This window comes from Schistocerca cancellata, chromosome 9 (assembly GCF_023864275.1).
Source record: "Schistocerca cancellata isolate TAMUIC-IGC-003103 chromosome 9, iqSchCanc2.1, whole genome shotgun sequence".
In the NCBI taxonomy this organism is placed as follows: domain Eukaryota; kingdom Metazoa; phylum Arthropoda; class Insecta; order Orthoptera; family Acrididae; genus Schistocerca; species Schistocerca cancellata.
In genome coordinates this window covers 207298680-207319384 of record NC_064634.1, presented here as the reverse complement: position 1 = coordinate 207319384, position 20705 = coordinate 207298680, and the positions used below count along the sequence as shown (strand labels likewise).

Sequence of the window (20705 nt, the reverse complement as noted above, 5' to 3'; positions counted from 1 at the left end):
AATCCTTGGGTAACAGAAGAGATACTGAACTTAATTGATGAAAGGAGAAAATACAAAAATGCAGTAAGTGAAGCAGGCGAAAAGGAATACAAACGTCTCAAAAATGAGATCGACAGGAAGTGCAAAATGGCTAAGCAGGGATGGCTACAGGACAAATGTAAGGATGTAAAGGCTCATCTCACGAGGGGTAAGATAGATACTGCCTACAGGAAAATTAAAGAGACGTTTAGAGAAGAGAGAACCACTTGCATGAATATCAAGAACTCAGACGGAAACCCAGTTCTAAGCAAAGAAGGGAAAGCAGACAGGTGGAAGGAGTGTATAGAGGGTCTATACAGGGCGATGTTCTTGAGGACAATATTATGGACATGGAAGAGGAGGTAGATGAAGATGAAACGGGAGATATGATACTGCATGAAGAGTTTGACAGAGCACTGAAAGACCTGAGTCGAAACAAGGCCCTGGGAGTAGACAACATTCCATTAGAACTACTGACAGCCTTGGGAGAGCCAGGCCTAACAAAACTCTACCATCTGGTGAGCACGATGTATGAGACAGGCGAAATTCCCTCACACTTCAAGAAGAATATAGTAATTCCAATCCCAAAGAAAGCAGGTGTTGACAGAAGTGAAAATTACCGAACTATCACTTTAATAAGTCACAGCTGCAAAATACTAACGCGAATTCTTTACAGACGAATGGAAAAACTGGTAAAAGCTGACCTCGGGGAAGATCAGTTTGGATTCCGTAGAAATGTTGGAACACGTGAGGCAATACTGACGATACGACATATCTTAGAAAATAGATTAAGGAAAGGCAAACCTACGTTTCTAGCATTTGTAGACTTAGAGAAAGCTTTTGACAATGTTGACTGGAATACTCTCTTTCAAATTCTGAAGGTGGCAGGGGTAAAATACAGGAAGCGAAGGCTATTTACAATTTGTACAGAAACCAGATGGCGGTTATAAGAGTCGAGGGATACGAAAGGGCAGAAGTGGTTGGGAAGGGAGTGAGACAGGGTTGTAGCCTCTCCCCGATGTTATTCAAACTGTATATTGAGCAAGCACTAAAGGAAACAAAAGAAAAGTTCGGAGTAGGTATTAAAATCCATGGAGAAGAAATAAAAACTTTAAGGTTCGCCGATGACATTGTAATTCTGTCAGAGACAGCAAAGGACTTGGAACAGCAGTTGAACGGAATGGACAGTGTCTTGAAAGGAGGATATAAGATGAACATCAACAAAAGCAAAACGAGGATAATGGAATGTAGTCGAATTAAATAGGGTGATGCTGAGGGAATTAGATTAGGAAATGAGACACTAAAATTAGTAAAGGAGTTTTGCTATTTGGGGAGCAAAATAACTGATGATGGTCGAAGTAGAGAGGATATAAAATGTAGACTGGCAATGGCAAGGAAAGCGTTTTTGAAGGAGAGAAATTTGTTAACATCGAGTATTGATTTAAGTGTCAGGAAGCCGTTTCTGAAAGTATTTGTATGGAGTGTAGTCATGTATGGAAGTGAAACATGAACGATAAATAGTTTGGACAAGTAGATAATAGAAGCTTTTGAAATGTGGTGCTGAAGATTAGATGGGTAGATCACATAACTAATGAGGAGGTATTGAATAGAATTGGGGAGAAGTTTGTGGCACAACTTGACTAGAAGAAGGAATCGGTTGGTAGGACATGTTCTGAGGCATCAAGGGATCACCAATTTAGTACTGGAGAGCAGGGTGGAGGGTAAAAATCGTAGAGGGAGACCAAGAGATGAATACACTAAGCAGATTCAGAAAGATGTAGGTTGCAATAGGTACTGGGAGATGAAGAAGCTTTCACAGGATAGAGTAGCATGGAGAGCTGCATCAAACCAGTCTCAGGACTGAAGACCACAACAACAACAACAACAACAACAACAACAACAACATTCTTTTACCGCACTGCAGTACAATTAAATAACATATATTGAAAATTTTGTTGTTGTTTTTGAGATTTCGATAGAACGAAATGAAACAGGAAGAAGGGCTTGAGTTGTTAACAGTGTGACGGTTCGATTCTGTCACGTCTGCGAGCCGTCCAACGGCCTCGGTGCGACATTCGCGCTTCGCTGGAGAGGTGTTGACGTCGGATTTACCAGCCGGCATATGGTACTGAGGAGTCGCTCGCAAGGGTTTTTCACGCACAATGTTCGTTGGTGTTGTGGCGCAGTCTTTGCCTCTGCGCAGTCTCACATATTGTTAGTTCAAGCGTGGTAGGTGATGGACGTATTTAGTAGTGCTGTGTTGACTTCCGATTGTATCTGTTACATGAAGAAAGATTGAGCGTAAAAGAGAGAAACGATGAATAAGATGTATTTATTAGAAAGTGAAAAGTATAGAAATTTGGAATAATGTTATTCTTTTTATTTTTTATTTTATTTTTTTTATTTTTTGAAGAGAAGAAGCTTGAAGTAAGACTGCAGCACTGTGCAGCTAGGAATGATTACTGTCAGCTAGTTAGTTGCTCAGAGCTGAGAGAAATACCACCCTACTTCTGTGAGCCATGCTTTAACATATTAACTGATTAGGTTATTTGGTTTTTATAGAATTTCTCAGATAACATTATCCCATTTTTAAATTATTGTTCACTTTGCTAAGAATAGTGTTGTTCAGACAAGTGTTATGTGTCATGGTCAGGCGAAGCTTTTTTTTAAAAAAAACTCGGAGCACTATGGGATTTAACATCTGAGGTCATCAGTCCCCTAGAACTTAGAACTACTTAAACCTAACTAACCTAAGGACATCACACATATTCATGCCCGAGGCAGGATTCGAACCAGCGACCGTAGCAGTCGCGCGGTTCCTGACTGAAGCGCCTAGAACCGCTCGGCCACCGCGGCAGGCCAGGCGAAGTTTTACTCTATCTTTTTAAATGCAGACTTCATTTTAAAATGAATCATTTCATACGAATAATTACTCTGCCCACCTCACTCTTGATCATTACTCATTACCACATGCAGCAGTTTGAATACGTATTGAGAAACAGAAATGTAGCTTAGCCGCTGGCTGTTTGCTGTTGTGATCTGCAACAATGTTGTCAAGACTCGAGGTAAGTGGAAATTTTGATTAGGGCAAGATAACTGTTTTCCTTCCTTTGTACATTTAACATAAAGACAAGCTGCATTCAGGTCAGTTACGGTTCACTTTATATTAGGTTCTATCTAGTCAAAGGTTAGCATACCAATTTAACTTTGATAACAGTTTGTGGGGACATAGTTTCGGTAATACGTAGACTTTTATAGAGTGTAAGGCAAAGTTGTGCTAAATTTCATACAGAAACAAATTTACTGGGGAGGTTACATTATGCCTGTTATTAATGGATCAGATGTCAGTAGCAGCCTGTTTCTTATGTCCGGACTGCATTTTTCTCGTGAGAATTTCATGACGTACGTTTGTCTGTACAAAGGAAAGTGGTTATCGCGGGCCTCGGCTGCCTGTGGGCAAGAGGGTAAGTTCAGTGATAGTTGGACCATGCACCAAAATCTTGTGTATAATTTGAGACATAGGATGCCATGGGTACAAATCAACATACAGTCTTGCTGTTTCAACACTATAAGCAAATGTCTTGTTATTTCCATAGCCTTGCTTTGGAACATCTACAATTAATACCAGTCGATTTATAAACATTTCCTTTGTGACCTTTTTCCTCTCTTGAATAAGTTTGTTTTCCTCTTTTGAGCGGAACTGCCACTCCGTGATGCAACAAATATTCGAAACATCTAATTCGAGGACGGAACATAGACAGGCCGAACTGAAGAGCTTCTGTGTTTTTGACAAATCATTGAAGTCTTTTGTGAGAGCCTTGCAAATGTGACACCTCACTGTCGATGCTGTCTCAGTTGCTGCATTGCAGACCTATGCATCTACCACAGTCATCATGAATGTATGTTTTATGGATAACTCATCCTCTGTTCTTACAATTTTTGTTTCGTGCAATGTTTAGTTTGCTTGTTGATATAACCAATTTCTTCATTAGTAACTTCAGCCGTTCCATTAATAAATCTAATTCTTATTGGTCTGCAATAGAGAGGAGATGATGATTAGGTCTTTATTCATGCGATTAATAACTAAGAGGGGCGCTAAAGAGACTGAAATATGTTCGCATCAGAATCATGGTTGTTTTGAAATTTTTGCTTATGCAGAATTTACTGTGAACAATCAAACCCCATTTACAGATAAGTTCCAACGCATATATGTAATTATTTGGCAGATAATTTAAAACTTGTTCCAAATATAATATTAACCTCTTATGCGTGATTAAATAAGGCTTGAAGTTGAATCTCTGCAAATGTGGCAGTCACGTGACAGGATTCAATCACAGGGTAGCGCTACTCTTTAGTCTCTTGAAGGATGCTGTAACAGGACAGGCCTTCTTATCAGTTGTTTGGATTATTTTTCATTATTTTTTGTCAACGAGGCTTCCACAAAGATTCACAAGGATATGTGAAACTAGTGTTTTTTTTTTGTTAACTCTTTGGCTCCAAAATCGTTTCTCAACGTCTTTTACTGCATTCGCTTAACATGTTCTACATCCTGGAGGACCTCCTCACTACAGATCAATTGGAATGAAAGTAAATCTAATCTAATCTAACCCTACGAACGACTCTTATAACCTTGCAACTAGAGTTTTGCAACATGGAATTTTATTGGTACTTTGCATGCAATTACTGTTATTTTATAAGAATAAACTTTAAACATTTTGTAAAGCCATCGTTTCTTTAATTGTGACTTTGTATACGACGGTTTTTGTTTAAAATATTTCTTTTCTTCACCAGGGAAACTAGGATCTGATGATGTATAATTTTCCGTAAAGTCCAATCTTTTTACAGACTTTTTCAAAACTTCTCTTCGTAATCTCATAGAGAACGTAGGATAAAAACAAAATGCTTTCAGAATTCATTTAAGAGACGACATTTTTTATACCTGACAACTCATCAATTTAAAACAATCGTACAAAATGAATGTGTGGTATTCAGCGGCTACTTTTTTAAGTTTCCAGTAGAGAAACGTTTTTTCTGTCACACTGTATTACGAAATATGCTGGGAAACAATCTGAACTGTAACAAAAAGGATGATTAATTTTCAGAGTAGAACATAATACGAATGAAAATAATTGTAAATAATGACACGTGCTCGGATCTTCGGAATCCGTATTGCTTTTCACCACACTACAAATAAAAATACACTTTAAGACACTCGATAACGCAGAGTGATTTGAAACCAGTAGAGAAGCTTCAGTTACGCAGCAAGCGAGACGTGGTTGATTGGTTGGTTGATTTGGGGGGAGGGGGGGGGGACGAAACAGCGAGGTCATCGGTCCCCATCGGTTTAGGGAAGGATGCGGAAGGAAATCCGCCGTGGCCTTTCAGAGGAACCATTTCGGCATTTTCCTGAAGAAACAAGACGTAACCACAGACTAGATGTACCGCGTAGCAGCACACAATAATGAAGTAACACACTGCCTCAGCAATGCCCTGTCTATCAGATTATCGCAAGAATATAAGCATTCCGGGAATCACTCAAATATAAAAAGTGGACTATGGGTCAGCTTTTAGGGCAAAATATTCCAATGTGCGTCGTCTATTGGACTTTCAAGTGTATGGAGTTTTAACTCCTCAGAGATCTTTTGCGTGCCAGGATGCACTGGTTTACGAAAGTTTGATAAACTTACCTTTTGTGAACTTAAAAGATGACTGTCTTTCGTAGAAAAGTTTCCTGTTCATTATTAATTTATAGTGAGGGTCTGTTTTATCTTGTGTGGCCCATTGAGTGGCTGATGCTATGGCTTCTTTCAAGAACCATCGTAATAATTGGTTACCGTTTTTATGGCGATTGTCTTTACAGTTGTGCACTTTATGGGCACCAATTCAAACGTAAGTGCTCCGTCACACCTCTGGTGGTTACGTTTAGAAGTTGTTATTGTAGAAGTGTCAGTCTAAATTTTAACCGTTACTTGAGTGTTTTTAATACTGATCTTATTTTGAAAGGAATGTAGTTGATGTCATAAATATGCGTTCACAAGACTATTTCTTTTCATTTCAGTGTTTCCAATAGATTATTGTGAGAGTTTAAATTTTTGTATCTTGTTTAACCGTTCATATAAGTGGTGCTACCATGTGTTTTTACATAATTGTGTGTCGAGGTTATTATGTATTGTGGTTCATGAAATTGCAAGGCTAATTGGGGTTTCCTTTCTTGATTGGGTTTTGTTCTAAATGCTACTTTTTAAAAAATCTTGTTGCGCGCGCCTCTCAAGTAGGCAGCACCGCTCCCTCGTACTATCACAAACATACCTAATGTAGCCATTTATGTTTGATATCTGAAGGGCTACACGCAAGTACTCAGTTTATTTAAACCAGTTGGTTAGACTGTATTTAAAATTAATGTTATTGTAGAAGCCCGCGCGGTGTGAATATTCTGAGTTCCAAGTTTTTGCTTGGAGTATTTTACAAAGAGGAGACTTTGCGCATTAGGTTGAAGAAAGAAGTTGGGGCACTTCAAATCTTTTCTGTTTTAAATCGGTACTAAGTAGGATTACCGAGCGATGTGGCACAGTGGTTAGCACACTGGACTCGCATTCGGGAGGACGGCGGTTCAAACCTGGGTGCGGCCATCCTGATATAAGTTTTCCGTGATTTCCCTAAACCGCTTCAGGCAAATGCGCAGTCCGCAGCTCGTGGTCGTGCGGTAGCGTTCTCGCTTCCCGCGCACGGGTTCCCGGGTTCGATTCCCGGCGGCGCCAGGGATTTTCTCTGCCTCGTGATGACTGGGTGTTGTGTGATGTCCTTAGGTTAGTTAGGTTTAAGTAGTTCAAAGTTCTAGGGGACTGATGACCATAGATGTTAAGTCCCATAGTGCTCAGAGCCATTTGAACCAATTTTTTTTTTCGCCAAAGTATCAGAAGACACGTTTCAGAACCTCTATCTTAACAATGTTTATCTAATTCAACAAGTAGAAACTGTAACTGATGGTTCAAATCCACATCACCACCTCAGTTATGTAAGATGTCCAGTGTATTTACATCGATGAGGAATTGAATTAGATATGCTTTCCGATTTAAGACTGTATGTTCTACACGAATGAACGTACAAACTTCAGGTGGATATTAACTTAAGCTTCGAAACTGAGAGTTTAACTTAGTATTATTTCTAAGTTTCCGTTTCAAATGTTTGCAGGTAGGGTCTCCGTGGTGCAAATGGCTTGTTCATCACCCATTGTGCGTCGAGTCGACAAGGCGGTTACATACGTAAAAAGTCCTCTTACAATTTCCATTCCAACATGTGTTATTCAGTTCAGTTACAACTGTGCGCCGTGATTTTCGTCGAAAGCACTGCTCTGCACCTCCTACGCCTTAACTGGCGTGCGGAACTCCCATTACAGTATTAGCATCTCACGGTATGTTATTTTCTTTCTTTGGCAGGAGTTTCTGAAAGCACTCGCGTACGTGCCTCCCCTTCCAATAACATTGGGTGAACTGCCGCGCCGCATAGCAACAGCAGCGGATGCACTAGCTTCAGACGTGCTCGCAAAGGCAGATGACAAGTTTGACTATCGACTGGATGTTTTTCGTGCACCCAATGGAGGACACGTTGAATATTTGTGAAAAGTAAATCTTTATAAACGTAGTTGTTTGATGTACCCCCAGGTTGTGTCTACATGGACGCAAAAGGTGTAACATTGTACAGTCGAATGATATTGTTGAAAACAATAACTTTGCAGTCATATAATTAAGTTAAAATTCACTCTCTTTCTATGCTCATTCATGATGAAGATATGGTCTTGCGAAAACTAATGAACCTTTTCGAAAAAGTCCTGTATGGATCGTTAACAAAAACCAGTTCAAAACAACTTTTAAACAAAATAACATGTTTTACTATTCAGCAATCTGTGTAACATGTCTCATTGTAGGAAAGGAAACCCACTGATAACGGCGTGCTATCACCGAAATTGGTTTGGGGAAAATAAACGGGGTATTCATTAAGATCATACAAATATATTTACAATTAATACTACTACTGGAAGAGAAGACACGTTGTTTGCTAAGAATTTGTTACTGTTTATCTGGATGTAAACAAATCAGAAGTAAGCTCAGTGGTTCCCCAAAGGACTAAATAAATTATGAGGCATTCTCTTTTGGTTATGTAGCGACGAAGTCGCATTGGGGGGCCAGTGACTATTATGAAAATAGAGAGCGCACACTCCATATTGCTCTAATGGGTCACTTAAAAATAACAGACGCCTTATTGTTACAAAATTATATTTGGTGTGTTACAATCGCTTGAAGGCATCCACTTTTTTTACCAACAAGGGATCTGTGGTTTTTAAGCGAAATATTATAGCTCTGCATAAGGAGAGCTCATAACTCTGTATAAAGTTAGTATTCTGTGCCTCTAATGTCTTTTTCTCGCCTAACGGTACTTCAATCTGCGAACAGATCGTTTATATTAACAAGTAGCACCTAACGAAGCAAATGATGCACAGCACTTTGTCTTAAAATTGTCACCTCGTTAGTGTTCCAGCGTAAAGTGTTTTGCAGAACTTTTCGATGAAGTTTTGTAGAGTGAAATCGTATCCATTCTCTGTTGGAAAAAAGGTTCACAAACAACATTATGATTCGGTCGTATGTTCGGAAAAGTTTTATTGAAGATGGCAATGGTCGAGGAAGCCTGCGATCGCACAATAATAGAAAAACTTAAGAAAATAAATGACATTTATCTCATGTTAAGAAAGCACGCGTCACCTGAATCGCATTGTCTCTATTGTCAACTCTTACTGTGATTGAATATCAGATTCAACTCTTACAGGGTTTATCGTGACTGAATCTTTTGAAACACTTCATGAACAGTGAAGAAGAAATCGCATTGATTAAAGTTCTCTTGAAAATTTACTAGTGTCCTAAATTAAAGCAAAAACTTTGCAAGGTTGCGTTTATTTTGCCACAAGACAGTACAAACATCTGATAATAAAGTAGAAACAATGTAATGAATACAGAACGTAAGCAACATGCATAATGGTAAACCAAAAGTGTTTTTCGTTTTTCTCCAACTTAACGCATTTGTACACATATACTGAAAACTGATTAATGTGCTCAGTATGGGTTGTGACCACCTCTGGCAGCAATACAGGCTTGACAACGTCGGGGAATAGTTTGAATGATGTCATCGATCTCATGCTGAAGGAATAACGCCCATTCTTCCAGCAGAACTGCTCGCAAGTTTTAGAGCATGCTTGGTGTATGATGTCGTGATGGAACCAGTCTCCCTAGTGCGTCCCAGACATGCCCTATGGGACCCAAATTGGGAGAGCAAGCAGGCCACTCCCTGCATTTTCAAGAAAACATCAACCACCCGTACCTTATGAGGTCGAGCATTACCATCCACCAGTACGAAGTCTGGGCCCACACCACCTCGTGGCAATCGCACATGAGGTCTGAAGATCTCGTCACAATACCCGACAGCCTTGCCGACTCACTTGTACAATTTCACGAAGAGATGTTCGAATTGTCAACATATACCCTGCCCACGCCATTAGGGATCCTCCTCGACATCGGTCTCTTTCCACGATGTTTGGGTCCAGAAATCGTATTCCTCCGTCGAAAATCACTCTCCAGACGAAATTGGGACTCATCTGTGGAAGCATTGGCCCACTGTTCGACCGTCCAGCTGGCATACTGACGACTCCACTCTAGACATATCACAGGTAAATTTACAGCAGGTCTTCAACAATAAAGGCCAGTATATCGAAGCCTTCTGCACACCATTTGCCTCGATACAAGACGTCCAGTGGATGCTGTGGTCAGATGTAAGTTGGTCGCACGACTCCCCCCGTCGGAGGTTCGAGTCCTCCCTCGGGCATGGATGTGTGTGTTGTCCCCTGCGTAAGTCAGATTACGTAGTGCGTAAGCTTAGGGACCGATGACCTCAGCAGTTTGGTCCCATAAGACCTTACCAGAAATTTCCAAATTTTCAGATGTAAGTTGATGGTACCTAATGAGGTACGGTCGTGTCCTTAGGGCCAAAGAACGGCCCTCCCTTTCTGATGTTACACTTAGTTAGCCCTGGCCTGGTCTTCGGGACACAGCTTCGGTCTCTATAAAATTTCGCCACAATCGAAAAACAACAGAACTATTCACATTAAGCCTCTGGACCACATGAGTTTGCGACTGTCCTGCTTCGATTCTTCCTATGGACTTCCACTGCAGATAGTCTGGTAGGCGTCTTATCTGTGCCATACTGCAACGTCTGCGACTGTATACACAGCAATTGCGGATGTGCGGCTACCCGGCAAACACTTCCCTATTTGTAGGTGCCCTGAACTCGTCGTTGGCATGGTTGTCCGTTAACGGAGTGCCATCCTCCGTGCAGAACACGATCGTACTGACGTCTGTTGACAATGTGTATCACTATACTGTGCATTAGACACAAAACGACGGGGAATTAGTTGTTTGTTGCTTTAATATTGGACACCAGTGTATTATTTCTTCTATCTCCCTGAATGGTGAGTACTGAGTCTTACATTCCATACCTGCCCCACATGTTCTTCTCTGCCTCTAGGTATTTGTTCCGCCTCACCCATATTGTCTGTTGAAGTGCGTACAACATGTACTGCTTCATTAATTCCTTTTATTTGTTTGACATTTACAGCTCCGCAACACCTTCACATGAACTCCTCTTCCAATTGCAGGCCACGAAATCTACGCTGACAAGTGCTATTCGTGTCAGATCTAATCCATCTCCAACTTTTCCTGCATCAGAAACCCTTACTCTATTTTCTTCCTTTCCTAGCTAGCCTCAAGTTGCACCTAGCCTCATCTGCTACATTTTACTTATCGCTACGTAACACTTTGTCTCTGTTCCTTTAATCCTGCCCCCTACCTCCACTGCATCTTGTAATAACCCAACTGATACACTCTCATTCTTTACACTCTCATTCTTTGCAGTCTCGCAAATCTTACGTTTCTCCCTTGCCCTTGGATAGGCTGCACTACAGATGGGGAAATTGAATTTAACCGGCTTCACGACGGTTCTGATTGATAATAACCATTTATTGGTACTTAGCCTCTATGATCGAACTTCAAAGAATATTATGAGCTGCTACCTTTAATGGACTATTTATCTGCAGTTTAATTAAACCTTGAACGATTCCACGCGACCAGATACGATTTCAGAAAACTTTCTTATCGCATACAGACGAATCATTTCAAAGTCCCACAATCAGCTCATACAATATTTATTACGACAGCTCGCCAGCGACTCTGCCGACCAACTCCTACTGCCCAAGGCGCTAAACACGGGACAAACAAATCCAGTCTGAGACCAGAGGTGCCGTTTTACTTATTCTCATGACTCAGTAACGCTTTTACCCATTCGGATCGTACACACAAATCAAATTTTGACGAGCTCTGACAGAAACCTTATGATATCTACCCTTGCTTCTACTGAGTGCGCAAAATATAAATGATATGTAAAATATTTCATATACCTTAAGATAGGCAACCCAGCTTATATCGTCTGCTCCCTGGGTGTATGAATTAACCTGGGCTTCCTATCTTAAGGCGTACGAAATATTTCCTGGGTCAGTTTCGCACTCTGAACATACCACATCTAAGCTCTGGAAGGTAAAGGGGAGGGAGTGCAATTTAAGGCTGTTTTAGCATAATACCTGTTTCATCAGCATATTTAGAAAAAAAGGACATGATAATTTTGAAAAGTCATTAATAACGATCATTTCAATACTTCTAAAACATGTAAATGTAATACACAAATATTTTAAAACAACAATTTTTTTACAGCCCATTAGCCCGAAGAGCAGCATTTGTATCTTTGACAGCCCATTCGACTTGCGAGGATATAAAATAATTAACTGAAAAGGTTATCGTACTCACCGAGTCGAGTCTCAGTGTTCCACAACCGCTCACTCGCTACCTGTAACATGAACGACCTATTTGAAGCAACATATATATCCGAAAACATAATGAGTTACTCTCGTCTGGACACAAAATGCTCATCTTGTTGTCAGTGGGAATTAACAAGAACTCTCAGAGACACAACGTGTTTTTTTGGGAGTTGGTGTACCACAAGTTAGACCAACAAAATGAGTTTGAATGGTTAGAATTCAGTACAGAAGCAAATCGATCGCTTGATCCGCAGCTTATGTGCTGTGAAAAAAAAAAATATATCTGGGCGAGGTAAGATTAGCGACTCATAGATACACGAAGAGAGATAGGAGAGTGAATATAGAGAAGAAGGGTAGTGATCGTAATGTAAACAGACCGTGGTCCTATTGGAGGAAAGTTCCCACAATCCAGCTGAAGAGAACTTTCATTGTGTGATCAGTCTTCTGGCTACTTTGATGCGGCCCTTCATGGTATCCTCTACTACTGTGCCCACTCAATTTCGGAGCAGCTCTTACTCCTTAAGTCTCCATTTTTCTGACCTATTTCAGTCTCTGTCGCCGGCCGGAGCGGCCGAGCGGTTCTAGGCGCTACAGTCTGGAACCGCACGACCGCTACGGTCGCAGGTTCGAATCCTGCCTCGGGCATGGATGTTAAGTCCCATAGTGCTCAGAGCCATTTGAAGTCTCTGTCTTCCTCTACATTTTTAATGCTCCACAGAAGTTCTTCTATGATGTATTAACACATCTCCTAGCATCCTTAAACCGTATGAGAGCCATTATCCATAACTGTCGCTCTAGCACAACGTCTTTGGCCCGTTGCCTGGCTGCTCAGGCGTCTAGTTAGGAAGCTGCGACGTAGTGATTCAAAAAAATGGTTCAAATGGCTCTGAGCACTATGGGACTTAACATCTTAGGTCATCAGTCCCCTAGAACGTAGAACTACTTAAACCTAACTAAGCTAAAGACATCACACACATCCATGCCCGAGGCAGGATTCGAACCTGCGACCGTAGCAGTCCCGCGGTTCCGGACTGCAGCGCCTAGAACCGCACGACCACCGCGGCCGGCTCGTAGTGATTCACAAGGAGAAAAGTTCGATCATAAGCTATGGCAAGGAGGCTGGTTGAGAGTCCACTAAAGTACAGCGACCTGTGGGCGACGTTTTGATGAAGGTTCCATGTAACAGTAGAGGGACTAGTTTCGACAGTTGGGCCCCCTTTGCGTATCGAAATGGACGCGTTGACAATTAACGAGGTGTCCACGCTGTTGAAAGTGGCTGTTTGCTTCCCGATTAGGCAGCGGCGAGTCACTTCCTGATCAACAGGGGGCTTGTGGCGGTTTTAATTTCATCCAGCAACAACGTGGAAATGACGGTGAGCATCTGCTTTACAGCCATCGAGTGCTGGAAAGGGGAGTTTTGGAACATACCTCCGAAAGAACAGACAACACGTACCCAATAATATAAGCGCTTGACGGCGATTAATGATACCTTTGATACGTGTGCACACTATGACCGAACTGAGAATTCGGGTTGGACGGAAAGCGTGCTCAGATAGCCGAAAAGATTAAGGCGACCGCTCGCTTAAAGCGAGAAATTCAGGTGTGCTGATCGGCACTAATTTTCACATGTCGCCACTCGATTTATTTCAATGCCCGATTGCGGTTGAAGTCTGAGTTTTACTTATTTCCAGAATCCTGGTTATCGATACACGTTTTGCTATAATATTGTGTGGTCACCTGTATGGGCGTATTTGTCACACTCTTGTTCCTTTAACACGCAAGCAAATTATTTCCTGTTAAATTTTCCTCTACGCTTTTAACAAACAAGTGTAACTTTCGTTAAATTTTTATAACAATCTGCCTGACACTTGGCTGAGGGTTCCTTGTCAGTATACATGCAGCGATCACTGTCCATATTTAATATATTTTTTGTTTACATTGTACATAAAACTGCATGGGCGCAGTGGTAATGATCGAAATAATGCTCGCGTTCATTATTACTTGGAATTCGACATGTATTGTGTCGCTATGGCGTTAATTGGTATTTACATTCTAATTCCTGTGGCTTTTCACGCTGGTGGCCGTTTAGTGAGTGGTCTTCGGTGTATTCTTTATTTTGCTGCTCTGCTTATTTTCATTCATTTTTAATTCTGTATGCTTGCCGAAGTAGTATTTAAAATCGTAAAGACTGTGCATCGAGCAGCCTCTTAACGTTTGTGGACCTCGGTTGGTTGGTTGGTTGGTTGGTTTGGGGAAGGAGACCAGACAGCGTGGTCATCGGTCTCATCGGATTAGAGAAGGATTGGGAAGGAAGTCGGCCGTGCCCTTTCAGAGGAACCATCCCGTCATTTGCCTGGAGTGATTTAGGGAAATCACGGAAAACCTAAATCAGGATGGCCGGACGCGGGATTGAACCGTCGTCCTCCCGAATGCGAGTCCAGTGTCTAACCACTGCACCACCCCGCTCGGTTGTGGACCTCGACATTGTAAGGAATTTAAAAGTCAGCTCATTGGACGGCTTTGTTTCCTAAAGTTTTCTGTTCAAGAGCTGCTTTCTAAGTCTGGTAACTCATTTGAAATGCAGTAGCCACCTGAGGCGGATAGTTAAATTCTGATATTCTTTGTTTGGTAATTTAATCTAAAATGCTGTCACGGCTAGTTGCCAAATGCTATATTTTAAAATTTTTGCTTATTTTGGTTGCCGACTAAGGAGCGCTACTGATTACAACTGTTTTAAAATTGTATTTAAACACGTTGGTCGCCGTCAAGGCGTCTAGTTACTACTGTGTTTCTTTATCCTAGTGCATTTTAACGCGACTAGTAGTTGCAATTTTTTTCATGTTTTATTGTTTGTTCGGAGTGTATACCAGAGCGGGAAAGTTAGCAGGGTGTAAATTATTTTTCTAAGTGTCCACCTGGAACATCAAGAACGCTACAACTGTTTGATGGTTTAATGTTTGATCTTACTGTTAAATAAACTAATTGCAACTTTATGAGTTTATTTGATCCAGCACCTTTCGACTCATCAACCTACTTTCTTACCGTTTCAGTCCAGTCCTTTTTCTTTTCACCCTATTTCACATGATTGTTTCTTCTCCGATTCTGCAGAGAATCTCATCATTTCTTATCTCATCAGGCCATATAATTCTCAATATCCTTGTATTACGCCATGCCACACACATTACGATTCTCATCTGCTTAGCTTTTTCCCTCTTGTCCACACTTCACTACTATACAATGCTGCTATGTTCCAGACGTACATTCTCAAAAATATCTTCCTTAAATTGATGTCTATGTTCGAAACTGGTATACTTTCCTTGGCCAGGAATGCCCTTTCTGCCTGTACCAGTCTGCCTAGTCTTCCTTGCTTCGTCCGCTATACTTTATTTTACTTCCAAGATAACAGATTTCCTTAACTTGTTCTATTTCGTGATCACAAATGTTGGTGGTAAGCTTCTGGCTAGTCTCGTTTCTAGAACTTCTCATTACCTTAGTCTTTTTCCGGTTTATTCTTAATCCATATTCTGTATTCATTACACTGTTCATTCCATTCAACACTGAAGACGATACTAGTGTCATCAGCGAATCTTATCCTTGATATCATTTCACCCTAAATTTTAATCCCACTCTTGAACCTTTCTTTTAGTTCTGCCATTAGAATTGTGAAGGTGGTTCGATGAACCCTCTGCCAAGCACGTAAATGTGATTTGCAGAGTATCCACGTAGATGTCGATTCATTCTTGTATGTATAGATTGAGCAGTAGGGCCGAAAGAGTGCTTTTCTGTCTTATATCATCTTCAGTCTGAGCACTTCGTCTTCCTTTCTTATTTTCCCTTCTTGTTCTTACACACATTTCACATTACCTGTCTTTCTTTAGAGCTTACGCCTAGTTTTGTAAGTGTCGTAGCGAAACTCTTGATGGCCGGTCGGAGTGGCCGAGCGGTTAAAGGCGCTACAGTCTGGAACCGCACGACCGCTACGGTCGTAGGTTCGAATCCTGCCTCGGGCATGGATGTGTGTGATGTCCTTAGGTTAGTTAGGTTTAAGTAGTTCTAAGTTCTAGGGGACTTATGACCACAGCAGTTGAGTCCCATAGTGCTCAGAGCCATTTGAACAATTTTTTTAAACTATTGATGAAGAAAATCGGGATAGCAATGTGGGAATTTGAATTCCCGACCGTCAAGAGTGTGAGTCAAGAATGTTTCACGTGTGCAACATCTCGATCGGTGTGGGCTGAGGAGTGGTAAATTTTGTATAGGCTGACAACGTTCTCAATCACTTGCATTTTTCCTTCAGCAGTTCTGTATTACATCCTTCTTTCCTGACGTTATCATCTTGAAACGTACAACATGGAACCCAGAATGTTTGAATGCTTCAAGAGAATGCTCCTCCTGTAAAATAGCTGTGCGTTTGTAGACGCTTCTCTAGGGCTGCAGATCTGTTAAAATATTCAGTCGTGTAAAATATACGCAAGTAAGCTCTCGGGATAAAACGTTACCCCATTAAAATAGCGCGCTGTTCGCTTTGGAACGCTGCAGTTGGCGTAGAACTAAACAGATAAGTGGGTTTGCTAGTCTCCCATTTTGATTTTTATGTTCCACACTACTTGTGATTGTTTAGAGCAGTTGACAGTACATTTTCTCTCTTCCATTTGTTCAACAGTCACCCTTCTCAAGATAACGAGAAGTTTGGAGACCGTACAGCCTATCTGTAACTTGGACTGTGGGACGCCTGGCACTAATCTTCGACTCAAGGCTGACGTGGTATTCTGGCATCAGATATCTTTGCCCGAGGTTACGAGCGATGAATATTCTCTGGGGCTTGGCTCGTACTCTGTAGAGTACACATTCTGCATCGATCGCTGGTACGACTACAAGCATATTAAGCTACGATGTTTTACAGCATTCATCAAGACAGCACTCACTAAACCAGACGCAATACAGTACCGGCTGCGTAACATTGTACAGCGGAGCGACGCCTTCGTCACCGAAATGTAGGTTACTTTTCTCTTCAACGTAGACCATGAAGACTCAGTAATACTACAATTTGGTGGGTGTGTTGGCCAAGGGAGATGAGACAATTGATCCTCGTGCTCGTAAGACCATACCTGGACGATGCGAGCTGCGTGAACAGGGGCAGGAACTTGAAAGTAGTGAAAACGCCTGTCTGTATTGCGCCCCTGTTAACCGTGTTTTAAATTTATGTCGGGGAGAAACTGAACTCTGGACCTTCTGACTCTTCAGAATTAGTCTAATCTACATAAGCCTTTTCGGACCGATTATCGTTAACTGAAAAAAGGTGCCAAATGGTAACCGCTTACTATACGTTTTGCTTGAGTGACCACAACTGTGAAGTTCCTTATTCTCTCATACATTCTTCCAGCAAGATCCGCTTGATCCAAAAAACGGTCTTGTATCAAACGCTAATAATAGAGTATATTCACTACAATTGCGCAGTTACAGTGGCCCCGTACGATATAAATATTCAGTGAGGAGTACAAGGTAATTGATAAACAAACCTAGTGTGGAAGAAAGACATTCCGCCAAGAAAGATTGACGTGAACTACTTTTTATTTCAGACACAATGGTACAATATAGCCAATTTCAGTCAGTACTGGTCATGTTCAGATGATATTGGTATTACGGGGTATTAGGTGATTAAAAAGTTTGTCACGTGCGCAGTAAAACGCGTTGACGAAGCAGATAGTGAGGTAAATGGCGCCCATAAGAAGTATCATTCGAATATGGCTCTGAATGTAGATAAAAGTAAAAGTAGGAGAAACACACCCTTACGTAATATACAGAATTAGTAGTGTGCTGCATGACAGAGTCAGTCAGAGTAACGTTGCAAAGCGATATGAAATGGAACGAATATGTGAGGACTGTATTAGGTTCAAATGGCTCTGAGCACTATGGGACAACATCTGAGGTCATCAGTCCCCTAGAACTTAGAACTACTTATACCTAACTAACCTAAGGACATCACACACATCCATGCCCGAGGCAGGATTCGAACCTGCGACCGTAGCGGTCATGTGGTTCCAGACTGAAGCGCCTAGAACCGCTCGGCCGCAACGACCGATAGTGTGCGCTTCCCTGCATTTGGATTTCCAAAAGGAAACAAGTTTCCATAGGGCTAGCGTTATTTCTTTATATAAGTGCACTGCTCCCGAACGAAAACTCGTGACCTGTCTTGTACATAAGTATTCCAGAAGAATTGAAACATGTTTACAGTGTATCACAATATCAATTCGCAGGAAAGTTGTTAAGAATGTAAATATATATCAAAGACTGTACACCAGTTAATTTCAGACTGCCCATCACTTGTCAGCTTTCGGCTACCGATAAATCTTACAGAAGTATTATGTTGCTTGGTTGGTTGACCTGGGGGAGGAAACCAAACACCGAGGTCATCGGTCTCATTGGATTAGGGAAGGATGGGGAAGGAAGTCGGCCGTGCCCTTTCAAAGGAACCATCCCGGCATTTGCCTGAAGCGATTTAGAGATATCACGAAAAACCTAAATCAGGATGGCCAGATACGGGATTGAACCGTCGTCCTCCAGAATGCGAGTCCAGTGTGCTAACCACTCGCTCGGTAAGTATTATAAGTATTATGTACGAGGGCGTGCAGAAAAGTAATGTCTCAGATCATTTATGTGAAAACTCTTAAAGCTTTCTAAATAACAAAAACATTATTAGCATTCTACACGTTGATTCTCCATGTGTACATCTCTGCGATCCTCTGCAGCTAGAGGGCTTAGAACTGTAGAGTTTAACACGGTGGTGTGTGAAGTAAGTACGTCGGTGCATGTGAAATAGCGTTCTGTAATCGAGTTTGGAATTCAAAGAGTCTGTCCACGCATGGAGTGCTACCTCCTTCAACACGACAATGCCAGACCACACACGAGCACTGTGCAATCTGAAACAATACGACGTGCTGGGTTCACTCTCAGGGATCATCCTTCACATAGTCCAGGCTAGGTCCCATCCGATTTTTATCCGTTTCCTAAACTTAAAGAACACTTACGTTGACTTCACTTTGATAGTGATGAAGAAGTACAAACAGAGGTGAGGTTGTGAGGTTGTGGCTCCGCCAACAAAGTCGAACGTTTTACAGTGATGGAATCAACAGACTGGTCTTCTTTGGGTGAAGTGTGTTCGTCGCCAGGCTATGTTGAGAAATAAATATGTAGTCATGTGGAATACAGATGTAGACTGTTAACAACGTATGTTTTATTTAAAAAGCTTTGAGAGTGGCCCTCTTGCAGTATTCACATGCAAATCATCACTTGCATTGTTTGTTTATAAAATCAAAATTAGTTAGAAAGGTATCCTGCTAGAATAGCTTCACGAAGAGTTCGAAACAGAGGTACTACATTTTTTGTGGCATACGTTATTTACATCAAGGTGTCACTCATAAATTTATTTTATAAATGCTGACTAATTCTGACTTTTAAATATTTGAGAATGATTTATATTGTATTTTGTATCATATGTTGAGTAGAGTCTCTGAAGAAATGAACATAGTTTTGGAATTTGCTATCGTTGTTACATACAGGACTGAAATTTGAGAAGTTAATTGAATCACTATCTACTTTATCAATGTGAACATTTCGCGCTTGCTTTTTGTGATGAACAAACGTTTCCAGCTCCTCCATTACATCCATAGTATTCGATTTTTGGAAGTAGTGGATTTCTTAAAATTTATGTTTTTGAATGGATGTCCAGTGTTTTTTGTGTTTTTTACTATTGCTGATTTTGTGAATTGGTTGTGTGTGTTACAGTTGATGTGTTCAGAATACCTATATGAACGTTCCTGGCAGTCTGTGCTATGTAGTATCTTGAGCGAGTAGTATCTGAGTCTGAGAACTTACCTTGTTTATTATTTAAGGTGTACACTAATTTCTTTTGTAGTTTATTGTTGCTGGAGAAAGCTAATTTGACTTTACGTGACCAAAGCAGGTTTGCTATTTTATCTACATAAAGTATGCTGCCCACACATTTAACAAGAGATAGTACGCACCTACTGGAACAATTATCATCGATCGCAGGAGGAACAGCAGAAGAGAAAGACTGTGATATCGACACAAATTCTTTCGCGATTGCTACTAGCCACACACAGTGGGCAGCAGAGAAAACATGTCCGTTTGCATTATTTTAGCAGCCTGTTAGTAATTTCAACTTTTATTCAGTTTGCGGTTGACAACGATCGAATTCTTACAGAACCAGAGCGTACCTGGTTTAAATCACTGACTTTCAGATTGCGCAGCTCTGGAAGAGAGACACTTCGCCTCGTGGACTAATTACGTATTTTTAATACGCAAATCTGTCAGTGCCTCAACCACGCACGTGCCTGACACGCCGACATCAAACAAGCATGTGTCTAACCGCTCAAACGTATGTGGATGCCCTCTGAGAGACTGTCGTTGAAGTTCATTTCCACTGGTATACGCAAAAGCCACACTCTAAGCTTTTTTCGATAAGAATATCACTTTCATTTGCTCCGCTGAATAAGCTCGCTGCTCATCGGCTATAAAAGTGATACGTGATACATTTTACGAGTGACAGTTGCGGTGCTCGCCGAAATTGAGCCGGCGGTCGGCGCAGACCACCGAGTGTACTCGATAATCCACCTTCAGGGCTGACACGCTCTCTCTCTCTCTCTCTCTCTCTCTCTCACGCAAGCGCACACACACACACACACACACACACACACACACACACCCTTTGCTCTGGTTTTCCGCGCCACCGCTCTAGCGCGAGCTATAACACCCT

At 41.3% G+C, this 20705-nt stretch overlaps 1 protein-coding gene across 1 annotated transcript in view; it reads right to left on the bottom strand.

Annotated features, from left to right (window-relative positions):
* The window catches only part of LOC126100616 (uncharacterized protein CG3556-like), a 646754-nt gene that overhangs the window by 418765 nt on the left and 207284 nt on the right, over window positions 1-20705 (bottom strand). The window contains exon 2 of the mRNA XM_049911243.1: window positions 11919-11958. The gene's annotated coding sequence lies outside the window, so the exon portion shown is untranslated. The remainder of the gene's footprint in view (window positions 1-11918; window positions 11959-20705) is intronic.